Below are 17687 nucleotides of genomic sequence, written 5' to 3'. Positions count from 1 at the left end.
TGTTTGTACAAATCATAATGTCTGTAACACATCGGCCTTCCTGTATTCTGGGCAAGGGAAAGAAGCACACTGAAAACATGGCCTTCAGTTTCCGTGCTTCAGCCTTTTGTGCTGTGTTGGATCATGCGAGGATAGTTTTTCTTTATTCTCTGCCTCCACTACCCTGACCAGGAGCCCATGAATTTACTGTTTTATAAAGGGCACACATGGTACAGTCCCAAAGCCGAGCACATTGGTAGTGCCTCTGGTGAGGGACATGTCGTGCTCCTTCTGGGGTCATTTGTCCATCTTTGGTCCCCACCCTGCACTCAGCTCTCACCTGTGGCTCCTAGAAGCTGTCAACATGCGGCAGTGGCCACATCCTGGGAACGGTTTTGACTGGCAGGCTAAACCAGGTGAAGGTAGCTGATAGGTCTCAAACCCTTGGTGAGTCAACGACTTCACTTGTGTGCGAAAACAGGCTCTGGCAGGTTGAGCGGACAAGACCAATAGTGGGTCCAATGGTCAAGAAGGCAGCTTCTGCATGTGCTGTAGAGGGAAGTGAAGGGCAGGTAGGGCTTGTCAACCTGGGAAGGCAGCCCGTTTAGGAGGAAAGCTCTGGTCCTAAACCTTAGCTACCTTGTGGGATGCCTTTGGGAGAAGAAATAGCTAAGGAGGAAAACCTACACAAATCTGGAGCGGAGTCCCTAAGATGGTTGGATGGCGCTTTGTATTCCTCCTCCTGGCAACTCCTGCAGCCAAGCTGGTGCCAAATGTATTGCTCTGCTTTCCTTTGGACCACATCAGCTGAGAGGGGGGATCTTGTCATCTGGGTAGACCAGGACCTCCCTACACATTGCCCAGCCTTGCATCCCAGGGAGGTTGGTGCTGCTGACACAGTAGTTTGACTTCATCCCTGGAGGCGCCCTCCATTGTCTCTCGACACAGATGCCAAAAAACACAAGACCGTCCATGGAATTCAATGCATAATCTCATGTGATGTTACAACATGGCCAGTGCTAAATGCTGAAAGGTTTAGTTACCACTGGCAGCGGGGGCAATAGCATACTATGGGCTCCTGCAAATCCTCAAACAGAAGATGTCTGAAGGGCCACAGCAGAGGACGTTCCTCCCCCACACGAGCACGGGAGCCAAGGGGGCACCTTCAGGCCGCCTTCTCAAAGCCTAGTTAGTGCTTGCCCAGCTTTGAAAATGAGGGCTCTAGGATGCTGCCAGAGCCTTATTCCTCTTTCCCAAAACCCAGTGCCTCCCTTACCTATCTTTGGGAAGGTAGCGAAAGGGCTGCAGGTGGGGTCAGGGTGTCAATTTTTGGCCACACACAAGGCGTCATATTATCAAGGTCCACCCCTGGCCACAGGTTCTTCAACCCCTGAAGGAGAATAGAGCTGGAGTCAAGGAAGCAGATCTGCTACCTCATATCAAATCCTGCATATTCTTGTTATAAAACTACTTTGAGGGATTTTTTTAAAAGTGCTGTATAACTTTTATGAAGTAAGGAACAATTATTATTATTATTATTATTATTATTATTATTATTATTATTTATTATTATTATTACTATTACTATTCCAGCCCTTCCTCTCAAAGGAACCCAGGGCAGCAAACAACAAAGTAGTTCAACAATTCAATTTAAAAACATGTTTAAATAATGAAAAAATAATCAGTAACAAAATCAAACCATCACAAATTCTCGCAGTGAATAGTGTCAAAGTTGTCAGAGAACAGTAGTTGATTTAGAAATCAAATTCTCCAGCAATCAAATTAGACCTTTTCATTGCAACCCAAAAAAAGAGAGTTGGTAGTACCCTGTTGAAGGGGAGGGATGTTGGAAAGGACTTGTTAAGTTGTGGGTGAACATATCAGACGACACAGCGATTCTTCAAACAGCTCTTGTTTATTCACAGGCCAGAACAGAACTGAACTGAAGGGTTCAGCCAGCCTGCTTATATAGAGCTCCACTAGAATGCAACAGTAACCATTTTCTGTAACTATCCAATCACTGAATGTCACTTTCAATCCCTTATTTGCATATGTGGACCTGAGTGAAAACTATCTACAGTATCCCCCTGCTGGCCCAGGGTGAGAACCTCAGTACATAACAGGACTGATAAGATGCTTCGTGTTATGTGTTAGTCTTCCATTACAACAGAAGCCTGCATAAACTGCACCCACGGAGGTTTAAAGAGGGTCTTAGAGCACCCACCAGAATAAGATGCTTATGAAGAAGCAAACTTCTCTCCCCACCCCCACCACACCCCAGTTTGTATTAAGCTCTTGCCATCCTCAAACAACATGAAGGAATTGCCAGAGTAAAACAGGAAATGAACCAATGGAGAACATTAAAGATGAGTGATTTTCAGTTTGCAGAGGTGGGTGATTATCTTCTAGCTGTAAGCCAGCAAATAAGAGGCACAATCGAGGCACAACTGAGTGCTCCCGAGTCCCATTAATTTCGTTGTTATCAATGGCACTTAAAACATGCTTGGGAACCACAGGTGCAACATAGGTGCATAGGTAATGCCAAGAGCAAACTGGTTGCATTGATGTAGCTGCTGGACTGCAGCCTTAATCTGTGCTTTCACCTGATCACATGCTTGAGCTCCTCCTCTTGATTTCAGTAGGTTTCAAACACCTGCGCACACATACCCAACCTGGGGTTTAGGTATTCTGGAGAAGCCTAGCCAAATGGATGTAGGAATGTCATAACCCAAGCATATTGGATATTTAGGTGACTGATATACAGGCTGAATAGTAGGGGACATTTGGTAACCCAGTCAGGTAGAATACCTGATTTGAATGCATGATGTCTGAAGCCCTGGGATTAAATATAAATAAATACAAATTTACATATCCAAGTATGGCTGCAGCATCTTTTAACTTGGGCCTGGTTTCTGATATGGACTACAGAAATGGTGCAATAGCTCCTTGCTTCTGACCTGTGCAGAGGGGTAAAGGCAGCCTATTTTAGTCTGCAGCTGTTGGAGGAAGGAGGCTGATTACTTTTTCATAGCCATGATATTGCTTAAAAGACTCCAGCGGTTCCTCTGCTGAGCCTTTGTTAGATCAACTGCACTTTTCTTTACGTATCATGATGACTACGGCCGTGGCAAATTACAGTCAGCTCGCAGCTGTGTGGAACAGAACATTGAAATGGAAATAATCTGCAAGTGGAAAAAATTATTTGCTGGGGGAAAAGAAAGGTTGTTGGCTTCTGAATTGTATAAGGAGGTAGGGGAAAAAATATATCCAATATAGGAAAACAGGCCACTGAGCTACCTTTGTTCAGCAGCACAAACTTGGGGGTGGCTGCATTTCACAATAGCAAAAATGAAGTTCTCTTTATTACTAATGTCAGAAGAAGTCAGACATTAAAATAAGTAGATAAAAACATGGCATTAATGAAAGGGCGGCTGCTTTCAATTATCTGGTAGATCTTTTCCTTGTCTAATATCCCTGGTGTGATATACCGTATATTTTGGTATGTAGCTCTGTGCAGAGAGCCAATGTGGTGTGGTTGTTAGAGAGTTGGACTAGGACTTGGGAGAACAAGGTTCAAATTCACACTCCCTGAGTGAGTTTGGACTAGTCACTGCCTCTCAGCCTAGCCCACCTCACAGGGTGGTTGAGAGGATAAAATCGGGATAGGGGAGAACAGCGTACACCACCTTCAGCTCCCTGGAGGAAAGGTGGGGTATAAATGACATAATAATTAAATAAATAAAATAAATAAAATGGAGGCATGTATGTGTTATGTTTCCAGTGGTCTGTGTTTGCCTGAGCTTGAGTCTAGACTAAGGATTCTGAGCACCTGTGTTCTGATTCGATACATGATATCCAATCACAGAACCTTTCAGGATTTGGGTCTCTGCCATTGGCCCTTAAACTCTGAGATATGATTCACAGCTTGGAAGTTTAGACAGTCAGTCACGTTGGCAGTGGGAGTAGCCCAGACCTTCAGAAACAGCTGTTTCTGAAGCAGCTGTTTTGCCCATTGTTGTCCAGTTCTGTTATTCCCCGCCTCTGTTCCAAGTGCCTGGAGTCATCAGCATTTCTTATTGCGATGTACTTGCTGCTCTCTGCTGCTGGTGCTCTGTGGTCTACATTGTGTTGGTAGATAAGTTGTGGGAAGACTGGGGAAGGAGGAGAAATTTTGCTCTGTTCACATTTTGATGTGATTTGCACTTAACTTGCACTTCCCAAGCCGACACATGAACCGAAATGCAGCTATCTCTTAAAAAAAACCCCCACAGTTCTCTGAATTTGGCAGTGCAGTTCTGTAACCCAAAAGGGTGTACATTTTGGGCAGAGTGCACCAAAAAAATGCATATCTTAGTGCATAGTTTGACCACATGGAGATGTGTAGATTTTAACTGCGAGCAGTGGTGGGATGCAGATTCTTGTTCAATTGTATACTGTTGTGAAATATACTCAGAGTCGAGTGTGGATTTCATGCTCTTTATTCAGCTCATAGTAGTGAGGAATGACAGTTCCTCCAAAATATCTGCTTTATATACATTATTTACACAATGGGCCGCACGTGATTGGCTAATTCTGGGATTCTCCTGTAGGTCAATTAGGTTGCGGATTCACTTCCACCTGGAGCTGGATTGGGTGGCTCCTGCGGACCAATCATACTGCTGCATTGTTCTAGGACCAATCAGACTGCTGCATTCTGGACCCTATTGTTCTAGGACCAATCAGACTGCTGCCTTTTGGATCCTATTCAACTCAGTACATAACACCTTGCATGGAAACCACTTCACGGATGGTGAGAAGTTTTAGGGATGTAGGGCCTATGTAGATTTGCTTTGCTTTGGAGAGAGGTCACTGAAGGATTAGTAGGATTAATGCACCACTGTGTATTTGTGAATATACAGGCTGAGCCTGGGTGGAGGCACACCACTCCAACAGACAACCCAGGTCCACTGCTTGTGCATCCGATCTCCAAAGAGATGCCCAAAATCCCAAGATGCTTTTACAATATCCCAATTCAGCTATGTATTTTATTACTATGCCATTTCTTTTCATGCATGGACCACAACATTCTTGACTGGGAAGGAATCTTGCCCTTTCTATGATCATTCCCTCCATTCAGAATATCCCCCAAAGATGATATTGCATCAAGAAGCAATTGGCTAACTATTTAGCTCCCACGCCACCTATATTTGCCACCTGTCATGAATGCTTTAGCTGAGATTCCTGCATTGCAGGCAGTTGTCCTAGAGGACCCTCGAGGTCCCTTCTGTGAAAGGAATGTGCCAGAGTTTCTGTATTAATCCTTTCGTGTCCACCCCGCCTAAGCCTACGCCACTTCTGATTTCATGGCCTATTCATATGGAGCAATAAAAGAGACAAGATAAACCTGGCAATACCTGAAATAAATCTCTGGGCTGCGTCCAACTAAGGTCTACTCAGAATAAACTCATTGAAAACTTAGGTTCAAAACAACAAGGAGAGTGGGTTCCAAATCTCAGCTACAGCCATGGGAAAAGGCCCCTTTCTCCCATTTCCACCAAATGAGCTTCAGTTGCTGATAGGACTGAGAGAATGGTCTCTGCAGTAGACCTCACCACTCAGGCAGGCTCATATATGTAAGAAAATGCCTAGTTCCAAGGCAGCCATTTTGAAATCTCTTCTTCTCCCATTCGAAAGTGGAAATGGCACCCTTGTCTTAACCATGGACATGCTATGGAATCTTGAGCTAGGTGTCACCTCTTTCTGCCTAAATTTTTAATCTGTAAAATTAGAACTCTTTTATCTCATCTGATTGTTCTTAGGGTCAAGAAGAGCAACATGTACTCAGATCTGCCCTTTTAAAATTAATGAGGCTTAAATGCAGTTCAGCTGTGTTGGTTCATTACCAGAATCGGTGAAGTATTTTGAAAATCACTGGTGATTTAGATATGATTAATAATAATTCAGTGTAGCCAATGCTCTCTTGCTGTTCTTTTCTTGGCCTTTAAAAAGAATTTCCTTAATAATTCTATTACTGGATTATTTATATTTTGAAATGTCCGTCATTCCTCTCTCTTTCTCTGTCTATTTAAATCAGCTCATATCTTTATTGGGATGCAGCAGTTACAGCTTAATGGACAAATTTAATGGAGGTCAGAAGCACACTGTACATTTTCAGTTCCACAGTGTTCACAAACCAAATAAATAAATTAAATATATCTGGAAAAATAAACACAGTTTAAAATTACATGCAGCAGTCATATATAGAGAAATCTGAATCAGTTTGCATTCAAAGTTACTTTGCAGTTTCCCAAAACATTGTGAGAACAGAAACACAGCTATTCATTGACATGTACACTTCTCTGAATTTGACAATGCAGTTCTCCAGCCACGTAATGTGTACAAAAATGCATATACTAGGGTAAAATGTGCATATAAACGCATGTACAGCTGGCCTGCATCTTAGGCAGGTGTTTGGTTCCAATCATGCGTAGCCAAAATCACGTTACTCTTGGAACCACCCCATAGCTAGCTAGGGAGGCGCCAGAAGAAGCCTCAGAGCCAGGGAATTGGTGGTGGGACAATGCTGTGTTGTCAAAGGGAGAAGAGGGAACAGACTGGGAGGAGGAGATGGTGGAAGCTGAAGAGGCAACAGGATTTAGTGTGCAGGAATAGGCTGTGGCAGAGAGCAGTCCATGCTCAGAGGCAGAAGCAGAGGCTGAAGAGGAGGGGAACCAGGAGGCAGCAATGAGGCAGGCTGCTGAAGAATCCAGGGAGTCTTCTCCACCTGCTGTGACCAGCTCCCCTTCCCACTGGTCTCCCAGAACACAGAGAGAAATGAAGAAGGCAGAGCAAAGAGAGACAAGACGAAGGAGCCTCAGGTTGCTGGGGAAGGACCCAGGGGAGGAGCCGTCGAGAGCGGTGGGAAGACGGAGGCCTTCAGTTCTCGCAACTGCCTCATTGGAATAAGACGTAATGGGAAGAGTGGCTGGGATCACTAGGCCTGAGCTATTTGGTTTCTTTGAATATAGAGACAACTTCATTGACACTGATGTTTTTATTGCTGACCTACTCCTGTCTCCGGCTCCTGACACAAGTAGGCCTTGTCCAGAAGCTAGGCCAAGCACATAAAAGCACATTTTGTGTGTGTGTGGGTCCACCTGGGGTAACCTGTGTAAAAAGCTCTTGGCCTTGCTTCTCAAGCAAGGCATAATCAGTGCGCTGGCTCTGGAACTGTTAGGGATCTCAACACAAGACCTTGCAGGACAAACTGGTTTCCCATGATATCTCTTGAGAGCATCCCCAGCACTGCTAGAGATGGTGTACTGAGTAGGAGAAGTAAAGCCCTTTCTGTGCTGTGTTCATTTGGTGAACTATTTCTGAGGAAATGTGATCAGATTGCACAGCTGCTTAGGTAGAGTGCTGGCTTTTGCTTTGGAAAAGATTCTGAACTCTCAGACACCCATTAAGGACTGCAATTCTTTTATTATTTTGACAAATCATTAGAGTCTTCATTCGGTCGATAGCATTCCAGATTTCCCTTTGTCAAGTTCAGTGGCCTTGTGGAACAGCTGCAGCAACTGTCTGCAAAAAATGAATAGGCTAATTTTAGATCATGTATATCTCTGGAGAAATGTTATTCAATGTTTATATTTAAGTGAGAATACTATCAAAGAATCACTGAACAGTACTTGTTCCAATGGGAAGTGCTGTGCTAGGCTCATCAAGGGCCAGTTTTATTATGCCTGAAAGTACTTAAAAAGAACACAAGCTGCTGAACTGCCACTGGTTCAAGGAATATTAACATCTGTGTGCTTGCCTGTTCCTTGCTGATATCTATCAGCAAACTTTAGATGAAAACTTTAGATGAAAGCCTGATTTATTTATTTTCTTGTGGAGCATTTTATGAATTGTGGAGCAGAGCAATTTCACCTTTGGTAGTCCCAAAACATTTTTTTTTAAATCAGTTAGGTGATTTTGGCACGGGAAAATGTCTTGCCTTCATAACTTCAGGAATATCAGATAATGTGACCAAGTGGATGCAGCGTAGCTTTCATGTTTCCCATAGGCATCTGGGTGGCCACTGTGAGGACAGGATGGTGGCCGGATCCAGCAGCAGTCTCCTTATGCTCTTAGTTATGGAGGTAGAGGAAGAGTTGGCCACTAAGCCCAACCACCTGCTCAGGGTCAGAACTAGAGCACACTCAATGGGTCAATGTGGCCATACAAAGACAAGCTATACTGACAAGGTTCAGAAGGAGATTTCTCAGTCTGAGACTTGAAATGGATTATCATTCTGCAACACCATCCCACAAAGTATTGAAAGTGATATGATATGGAGCTATCATTGTATGTGATATGCGCCCTGGCCACTTCCAGGCTGTCATTCAATCAATCATATGGGATTCAATTATATGCTGGCAATGCTAAGTTTCACAATTAAAGGTAGATTTGGTACTCTTGCGCTACAAACTCCTTTTTTAAAAATGATATTTTTGCAGTAAGGAAAGTGACAGAGAAATTCCCTGTAGAGTGTAGGGCAAGAATAACTTGACACAATGCCATCTAGAATCTGAATGAATGAATTAAAGAATGAAAGCGCAATAAACAGTGGACAACTTGTGAAAACAAACAGGACAGACACTTTTGCATAGTGGAACATATCCCTACTGACCCAGACACTGACAATGCAATCCTATACGTGTCTATTTAGACGTAAACCCCACTGAGTTGAACGAAACTGACTCCTAGGAAAGTAAATAGCAGGGCTGTGGAACCTGTGGCTGGACTCCAACTCCAGTCATCCTCAGTCAACATAGCCAATGGCCGAGGGATCATGCAAGCTGTAGTCCAACAACATCTGAAGAGCCACAGGTTCCCCACTTCTGCTCTGATGGACCAGCTTTCACTGCTAGACTTGACAGCTTGAGAGACTGGGTTTCATTCTCTGCTCAGCCATGCCATGAAAGTCACTGATCTTTGGCTAATTGCTATCTCTAGCCTAGTCCATCTACCAAGGCTGCAATGAGGAGTAGTGGCACCAGAAAAAGGGGAGAGCACAGAAGGGTCAAATTATATTTATAGGTCCATGAGTTGAGCTCCTTGTTGGGTAGGCACTTGCCCTCCTGCTGCCTTCTGGGGCCACCCATGAGCAAGGTTAAAATGTGTGTGTGTGTGTTGTGGGTTGCCATATATGCAGTGATGGAGGAACCCTCTCTGGTACCCAGGGCAGGACACTGAGGGGTGGGGCGAACTGCCTGGTGGTGCATGCATGATGTCTGTTTGGACTGCACACGTGTGGCATCCCGTGCGCACTCCGTACGGAATGCCGCACATGCACACTCCGTACGGGATGCCACTTGCGTGGCGTTCGTACGGGCTGCCGCTCACGCACGTCATCCATACGGGCGACCAGCATCCCGTACGGAGTGCGCATGTGTGACATCCCGTATGGAGTGTGCATGCGTGGCAGCCCATACGGACGCCCATATGGACAGCACGCACAAGCGGCAGCCCATACAGTCACCGTGCGAGTGGCGCCCATACTGACTGCACGCGCCCTTGGCCACTCTACAGCTGGGAGGAGGCAGGGGCCATCTTGTCACCGCCCCCAGAGTGGCACCCGGCGTGACCTGCTCCCTCCGCCCCCCACTTCATACGCCCCTGCATATATGCTGCTTTGAACATCTTGGAGGAAGGCTAATAGCTATATAAATAAAATTTCCCTGTGAAAGGTGCCTTCATTCCACGTGCCCCTTTTTCATCCCTTTGAAAATTATAGGAAGACGGCTGAAAACACAACATACCAGTATTTCCTTCCCAGGGTTAACCACTCTTTGCAGTGCGGTTTCGACTCTCAGCTCATTATTCACCTATAGAATCTCCTCGATTCAAATGTGTTGCTCTTCACGGCAGAGCAATGTGTGCTGCCTACAATGTGCTGTTATGCAGGGCTCAGTTAATTCTTTGTCTGCCCCTTCTCCTTTGGCAGCTGACTGGTGAAGTCCCCGTGGAGTTAGTTCCATGTGGTGTGATGCATTGTCATAGGACAATTGTGGCCTCCTTTGTCCGTTTCTCAAGCTGTCAAGTTCCCTGCCTTTGGGGCTTTCTTTTTCTCTTGGAGTTTCCATTGTGGCCTGGTTGCCGCTGAAGATCTCACAAACCCAGTTGTGCATATGGTGTTTACACAGGGCCAAAGAAAACCCTACATTGTTAATACTCAAGACTTGACAGGTCCCTTTGTGCAACTAGGTCTTGAACATTACATTGTCTTGGGTGAATTGTTGTGCTCTGCACTGAAGCCCTGATTGGTTTCTTGCAAAGTGTGAAATCCAATTCTGCCTGGTTTCAGAGCCAGATACATTTTTCTTTTCTATGGCTTCAATTCTTAAACGGCTTTTTGTGTTCAGGCCAATTGATTGCGCTGGGACTGGAAGACGGGTCTGAGAAATGAACTTTATAGATCTCCCTGAACTGCAATCTTGAAATGTTATGTTGCATTTTTTATTTCTTTCTGGAAAGAGTTCCTATTGATTCTGCTTAACTGAAGCCATATATGGAGTAAGTTCGGTTGGCTGTGTTTTCCCAATACCACAAAACCGTGCAACTTATCTGCTTCTCGGCTGGAAGTACTGAAACCAAGTTAAAATCGCCTTTTGCCTGCACTGAGGTTCTGTAATCAAACCAGTGGTTTTAAAGGCACCTCGGTTTCACCAGTCTCTGAACGCACTGCTGTACTTATTCCAGACTGCCCTGGAGTGTCTACACCTGTTACGTGTCATAACCCAGATTGCTGTGTGAGCACCATCATCACACACATACCACAGTAGTGTAGATAAGATTCATATACAGTGGTACCTCGGGTTACAGACGCTTCAGGTTACAGACTCTGCTAACCCAGAAATAGTACCTTGGGTTAAGAACTTTGCTTCAGGATGAGAACAGAAATTGTATGGCGGCAGCCATACAATTAGCTGCCGCTAATTAGCTAAAGGCCCCATTAGCTAAAGTGGTACCTCAGGTTAAGAACAGTTTCAGGTTAAGAACAGACCTCCAGAATGAATTAAGGTCTTAACCCAAGGTACCACTGTATTATCATTTGCACCGGCACCTACGGGCCAAGGTAATTTCACCCCCAATGTTTTTTTGAGGGGGCTGCCCCCGCTCAGTGTTCAGAGTGTGCTGGGCTTGTCCCCCTGGCTCCTCAAGACGTCATACATGTGATGTCAGGATGTGGTTCTTTTGCTTATTTCCTCTAATGTTGCCCTCCAGAAGGGTGCAATTTCTTCACATAACACCACATAGAAACATGGTTCCCCATTCTTTACATCCTCTCCAACCCTGGGTGAGAAGATCCCATTACTCTGCTATGTGCACATGGAATAAGATACCACCCAAGTATTCATTTTAATTCTAAAATAAATAGATTCCATTTCATTTAAACAGCCTAAAACTGATTTGCTCTACCATTCAGCTAAAACGCCTTCATACTTTCTATTGCCTCGAACACTCTTTAGCCTCAGAATACCAGGCAAAGCAGACAGAATACAAACAGCTATTAGAACGAGCCATCACTGGACCTTACACGGAAAAATGTCTTTGGCTCTGCTTCGCTCGTGATGAGTAATGCTTTGTATGGGGACTTTAGGAAATTGAGGGCTGAAAGAACAGGAATCAGGACTTACTTAGCAGGTCCAAGGCTGCGAAAACAACATTCCTGACTGTAGCTTTTGTTTACTGTGCCCCTTCTAAAACAGCTCCTTTCCTCCTTCTTGATGTGTGGCTATAAAAAGGTCATATATATAAACTCAGTGGGGTTGCTGATTTCAGCACACATTTTCCATCCCTGTCTGAGTTTTAAAAAGCTGCATTTTGCTTCCCCCTTTTAAACATATTTCTCAAAATTGACCAATTTGTGTGTGGGGGGTTTTGGGGGGGGAGAACCACACACAACAACACAAAGCATTTGACAGGTTCTTATAGTCACTGCTGTTTGGGAAGTTGCTGTGTTGGCAGGGTGACCTTAGCTGCAGAACGCACTAATTGTCGGTAACATTTAATTAAATGCTTGCTGCTGATGGAGTTTCCTTGACAAGTAGCAACTTTGCCTGTTTTGTAGAACTGATTTAAGAAATTGCACAGCGTGAGACTTACAGTTTGGTCCCACTGTTTTGCACATGTCCCTGTGGGGTAGGAAGGTTTATTAATATTATCATTGCTTACCGACAGATTTTCCAAAGGACAATGACCACGAAAGACATATGACTTATATGTAAGTTTAAAAGATTGTTTTCGACTAATATGCCACAATTTATAATTCTATATCAGGCAGGGCTAGTTGCGGTGGCGTAGAATCGGGGTGGAGGGTGGGGCTGAGGGAACCATCACCCCAGGTGCAATTTTGGGGGGGCTTTTGCGAGCAGTGCTGTGAGTTGGTGAGGACAAAGAAGTCTGGGTAGGGACTACTGAGCTGCCAAATGAGGTTACGATTACAATTGTGGTTTAAAGGTGGGAGAGGGAAAAGAGGAACGAAGTATGTTGACATTACATAACAGGAGGAGTAGGGGAAAAATGGTTAAGTTGCCTAGGTAACTAGTCTTTCAGAAATGACTTCACACTTAACGTATGCCTTAAAACATTCAAAATGATTTTATTTTAATGAAACTTTTTGTTCTCTGGAAAGAACCGGTATACAATAGGAGTTCCAACAAAGGTTTTTGTTAATTTCTATGCAAACACACACAACCCACGTTCAACGATATGTTCTTTAATGCATATTGCAAGATTCCTGTTTACTGTCTCAATCATTCTTTTATATATGTAATATAAATACTGTGATATAAACACAATACAGTGGTACCTCGAGTTACATACGCTTCAGGTTACAGACTCTGCTAATCCAGAAATATTACCTCGGGTTAAGAACTTTGCTTCAGGATGAGAACAGAAATAATGCACCAGTGGCACGGCAGCAGCAGGAGGCCCCATTAGCTAAAGTGGTGCTTCAGGTTAAGAACAGTTTCAGGTTAAGAATGGACTTCCGGAATGAATTAAGTACTTAATCCAAGGTACCACTGTATAAATATTGTGATATAAATACAGTATAAGTATATAATATAAATACAATTTAAAAATTCATTGCTATCCCACGTCATCAAAAGAATTTTCCAATATGGCTTACTTCATAAAGCCATTTATTTATTAACAGTATAATCCTATGTGTGTCTTCTCAGAAGTAAGTCCCACTGGGTTCAGTTGGTGTGACTCTCAGGTACATGTGCACAATAGGGTTAGAGCATAATTTATTTAAAGTACATATAAGCCACCGTTTTGACTTAAAATATCCAAAGCAGTTTACAATATAAAGGATTATTTAGAAAAGAAAAGAAAATATTAGCAACATGCAACCTAGAAGCCATATTAAAATGGTGAAAATAGTAGCAATAATAAATGACACTTTAAAATCCTAAAGGCAGCAATTGATAAACGCAATAAAAAAACCAAATTAAAATGCAGGAGCAAATGTGAATTTTTTTACGTGGTGCCTAAAACTCATGATCTTAAGTCCCAGCCTATTGATCAAAGTAGGGTGTTTCACATCTAGGGTCCTATTGTAGTAGTCAACACATTGCTGTTCTGGGTTATTGTTATGGTACGGTTGTACTCACTTTCATTTGTGAGTACATTTGTGAATGTAGCTTGCAGTGGGACACATGTGTATTCTGCGTAACATATGCAGCCGAAAGAGCAACAGGCACATTAGTTGGAAGAGGACAGAGAATTGTACTGAGATCCACTATGGTGTAGTGATTGGATTGCTGATTCAAGGTGTTGTTGTTGTTGTTGTTTAGTCGTTTAGTCATGTCCGACTCTTCGTGACCCCATGGACCAGAGCACGCCAGGCACTCCTGTCTTCCACTGCCTCCCACAGTTGGGTCAAACTCATGCTGGTAGCTTTGAGAACACTGTCCAACCATCTCGTCCTCTGTCATCCCCTTCTCCTTGTGCCCTCCATCTTTCCCAACATCCGGGTCTTTTCCAGAGAGTTTTCTCTTCTCATGAGGTGGCCAAAATATTGGAGTCTCAGCTTCAGGATCTGTCCTTCCAGTGAGCACTCAGGGCTGATTTCCTTAAGAATGGAGAGGTTTGATCTTCTTGCAGTCCATGGGACTCTCAAGAGTCTCCTCCAGCACCATAATTCAAAAGCATCAATTCTTCAGCGATCAGCCTTCTTGATAGTCCAACTCTCACTTCCATACATCACTACTGGGAAAACCATAGCTTTAACTATACGGACCTTTGTTGGCAAGGTGATGTCTCTGCTTTTTAAGATGCTGTATGAACACCCAAGTTCACATCCCCACTTGACCATGAAGTTCACGGGATGACATTGGCCAGCAACTCTCTCTCTCTCTCTCTCTCTCTCTCTCTCTCTCTCTGTCTCTCTCTCTGGCTAACCTACCTCACAGGGTTGTTGTGAAGGTAATTACAGGGAAAGAAAATCAGTTATGCTGCCTCAAGGTTGCTTGAAGTCTATATGCTATGAAAATGCCTTCACATACCCACACCCAAACAGAGCATAACATGGAAGGAAGATGCAGTAACAACTGTGCTGTTGTTGCAGTTAAAAATCACTTGCAAAGCTCCCAAGTCGCACACATATGAGCTGTCATATGCGGAAGCCTTCCTTGTAAACATGTTGTGAGAACCTTCCGCGGCACTTGCAGTCAAGAGCTGACTGTTGCTGTCTCTGCTGTCATAGCGTGATCTGGTGGGAATGAATGACAAGGCAGAGCCTAGGAATTGGAGCTTTAATAGAGTGCTTGAGCAGTGATGTCATCAGCATGCAGTTCTTTTCTGTTATATTTATTATTAGGACTTGGCTGGACTTTGTCAGTTTCTTGTCAAACCTAATTATCATCGTGATTTCAGCAACGGGCATTAGAGAAACTTGTCACTGGGTTGGACAGAGTTGACTGGTTTGCTTCCTCTGGCATTTCAAAAGGATACACAACCTGAACTGAACAGGAAGACTTAATATCTTCCTGAATGAGAGTGTGGCTGCACTTTCCCAGAATCTTTGCATATTAGCATCTTTTTAGAAAACGTGCACAGAGTATCGGAAAGAGAACAACAGTTCCATTTAAGACAGACCTTTGCTCTGAAGTGGGGGGTCAGGAAAATTCATCACCTGGAACACAGCCATGTTTTGAAATTCACACTTCTTTGAATTTCACAAGTAATGCATTGGCCAAGTAATGTGTATAAAAATGCATGTGCTAGGGTAAAGTGTGCATGTTACTGGAAAATAGCATAAAGATATGCGTAACAGTAGGGGAAATTGCTTGGCAAAAATATGTATACAGTGGTACCTCAGGTTAAGAGCTTAATTCGTTCTGGAGGTCTGTTCTTAACCTGAAACTGTTCTTAACCTGAGGTACCACTTTAGCTAATGGGGCCTCCTGCTGCTGTCGCCGCACGATTTCTGTTCTCATCCTGAAGCAAAGTTCTTAACCCGAGGTACTATTTCTGGGTTAGCGGAGTCTGTAACCTGAAGCGTCTGTAACCTGAAGTGTCTGTAACCCGAGGTACCACTGTATTGTGGAACAGAAATGTATATATTTTGGTGGGACATTAACACTAAAATGCTGATGAATATTTATGATAAGTTTTTAAAAACAACAACACAGAGAATGATGCGGAAATGTGGAGAAATGAACTTAAAAACAATGAACTGAAATGGGAAGATTTGCCCTTCCTTGCTGGGCATACGTGAAAGCTAACAGGGAGCCTAAGCCCTGCCTCTTCTGCACTGGGCCCCAGATCTCCTACCCACCCTTTTAAAACTTTGCTTACAGGTTCGTTGGCTGCCCTGCAAAGCACTGTGCTGGTGAGACCCTCCCCAGCCCCCTGCCATCTTCAGTGGCCCACTGGAAATTCTGTCATGGGCCAGTGACCCACGGCTTTTCAGTGCCTCACAGTGCCCCTGCCCCAGATGAGCAGAAAGGACTGGAAACTTTCTTCTACAAGAGCAGTTATGGATTCCTGGCATGGCTCAATGTATCTTGCTTGAAAAAGCAAGGCCGAGCTTAGCTCTCATGCATGCTAGTCTGACTCAGAAGTGTCGCTGTGCACAATGGCGCCTACTCCCGGATAACTGTGCAGAGGGTTGCTGAGTAGGAGATCACCAAATAGTGACATGTCACACACACACCCCTCCTTTCTCGAGTTTCTTTGTAACTTGCAGCTTCCCTCCCTTTGTCCTGCTTCTTTTGGCCTTGACTGAGCAGCTGGCTGACCTTTTATTTCGTTTTCCTGGATAGGTTGGCCTGTTGCGCAGCCAATACCCTTGGTCCAAGGGGGCCTCTGGCTATTTTTGTTCCAGTCACAAAACATTATTTCCACCCTTCCCCCTCCTTGACTTGCACTCACCCCCAGCCTCCCATGCTGGGCTGGGCCCCCCCTGATACTGCTTGTCGAAACAGCATCCTGCCTGACTTTTCCCATTTATTTGATTCTCCCACTTTCTTCCACGCAGCCCGCTGAAAAATCCAGAAGAAAGGAGGTGGCCTTTCTTCAGAAAAAAAGAGAAAGCATGCAAATATTGGCCTCCTCCCAAGGAGCAGGCAACTAGGTGTGACAGTCCAGCTCTCTCTATTCCATCCATCACAAGCAGGGGAGGTTGTGACGGTGCTGGAGCCTTGCCTGGAAGCACCGGGGGGCTGGATGGGGGCCAAAAATGGGGCTGAATCCTGGTAAGATGAAGGGGGTTGGGGGGGTGGGATTCCCACAGTCCAGATGTTAGGCATGCTACCCGTTCTCAGAGGTTGGGTGTTTTCTTGATGATAATGCATAAGGTAAATAAACATTATAGTTCAAATTGCTGAAAATGCCAGAAGACTCACTGCCCTACTTTGATGCCCTTTCCACGTGGAAATATTGTTTATCTGAAAGAAAATGGCTGGGTACCACTAAAGAGCTCTAGTGCTTCCACACTCTGAAAGCATTGCTTTCCCACAATTAGCTGGAAGCAGAATTAAATGGCACTGCCTCCCAGTACTTAATATACTGCTATATCATTTAGCAATGCTCTTTCCCACGTCCAAGTATCATGTTTACTCACAAGTAAGTCATTTACAGGAAAGGGCTTCTATATTGTGGATTAAGTGTTTTCTTCTTTCAGGTTCAGTCCTGTCTGGCATGGCTGGGGGATTTGTGATGACTTGACCCTTAATTATTCATTTTCTGTCTATCAGGAAAGGACATTAATGCTGGTTTCCTTGTTTTGATATAAAATAAACGGGGAAATTCATTGACCAAACAAGTAATCCTCCACTGGGTAGAAACTGATGAATTAAAGGGCATCACTTGCAGTTGAACGGAATAGGAAGCAATTGCATCAGCTGAACCTTCAAGAAGGAGGTTTTTGTTTAAAAGCACAATTCTAGACCAAAGGACTAATATATAAGCAATCTGGTCCAGGAAGTGCAAAATGGTCCTGAGTTCAGTGGCTCTCTACTGCTGCAAATTACAATGCAGTGATGAACTTCCATTGGCCAGAGTTTCTTTACACATTACAAATTTTTTTCATTGTTTGTGTTGTGGTTGATGGTCAGGATCTGCTGTAAAACCTCTGTTATGTGTGTAGTGCCAATATTTTCGCTTTGGCCATTTTGCTGCTTAAGGCTGGCTCTGGCTGCAACTGATTTCCATGCTTTATTCATTCCTAATTA

Source organism: Podarcis filfolensis (assembly GCF_964270895.1).
Source record: "Podarcis filfolensis genome assembly, chromosome: 7".
NCBI lineage: Eukaryota > Metazoa > Chordata > Lepidosauria > Squamata > Lacertidae > Podarcis > Podarcis filfolensis.
Note: the sequence above shows the minus strand (reverse complement) of the source record.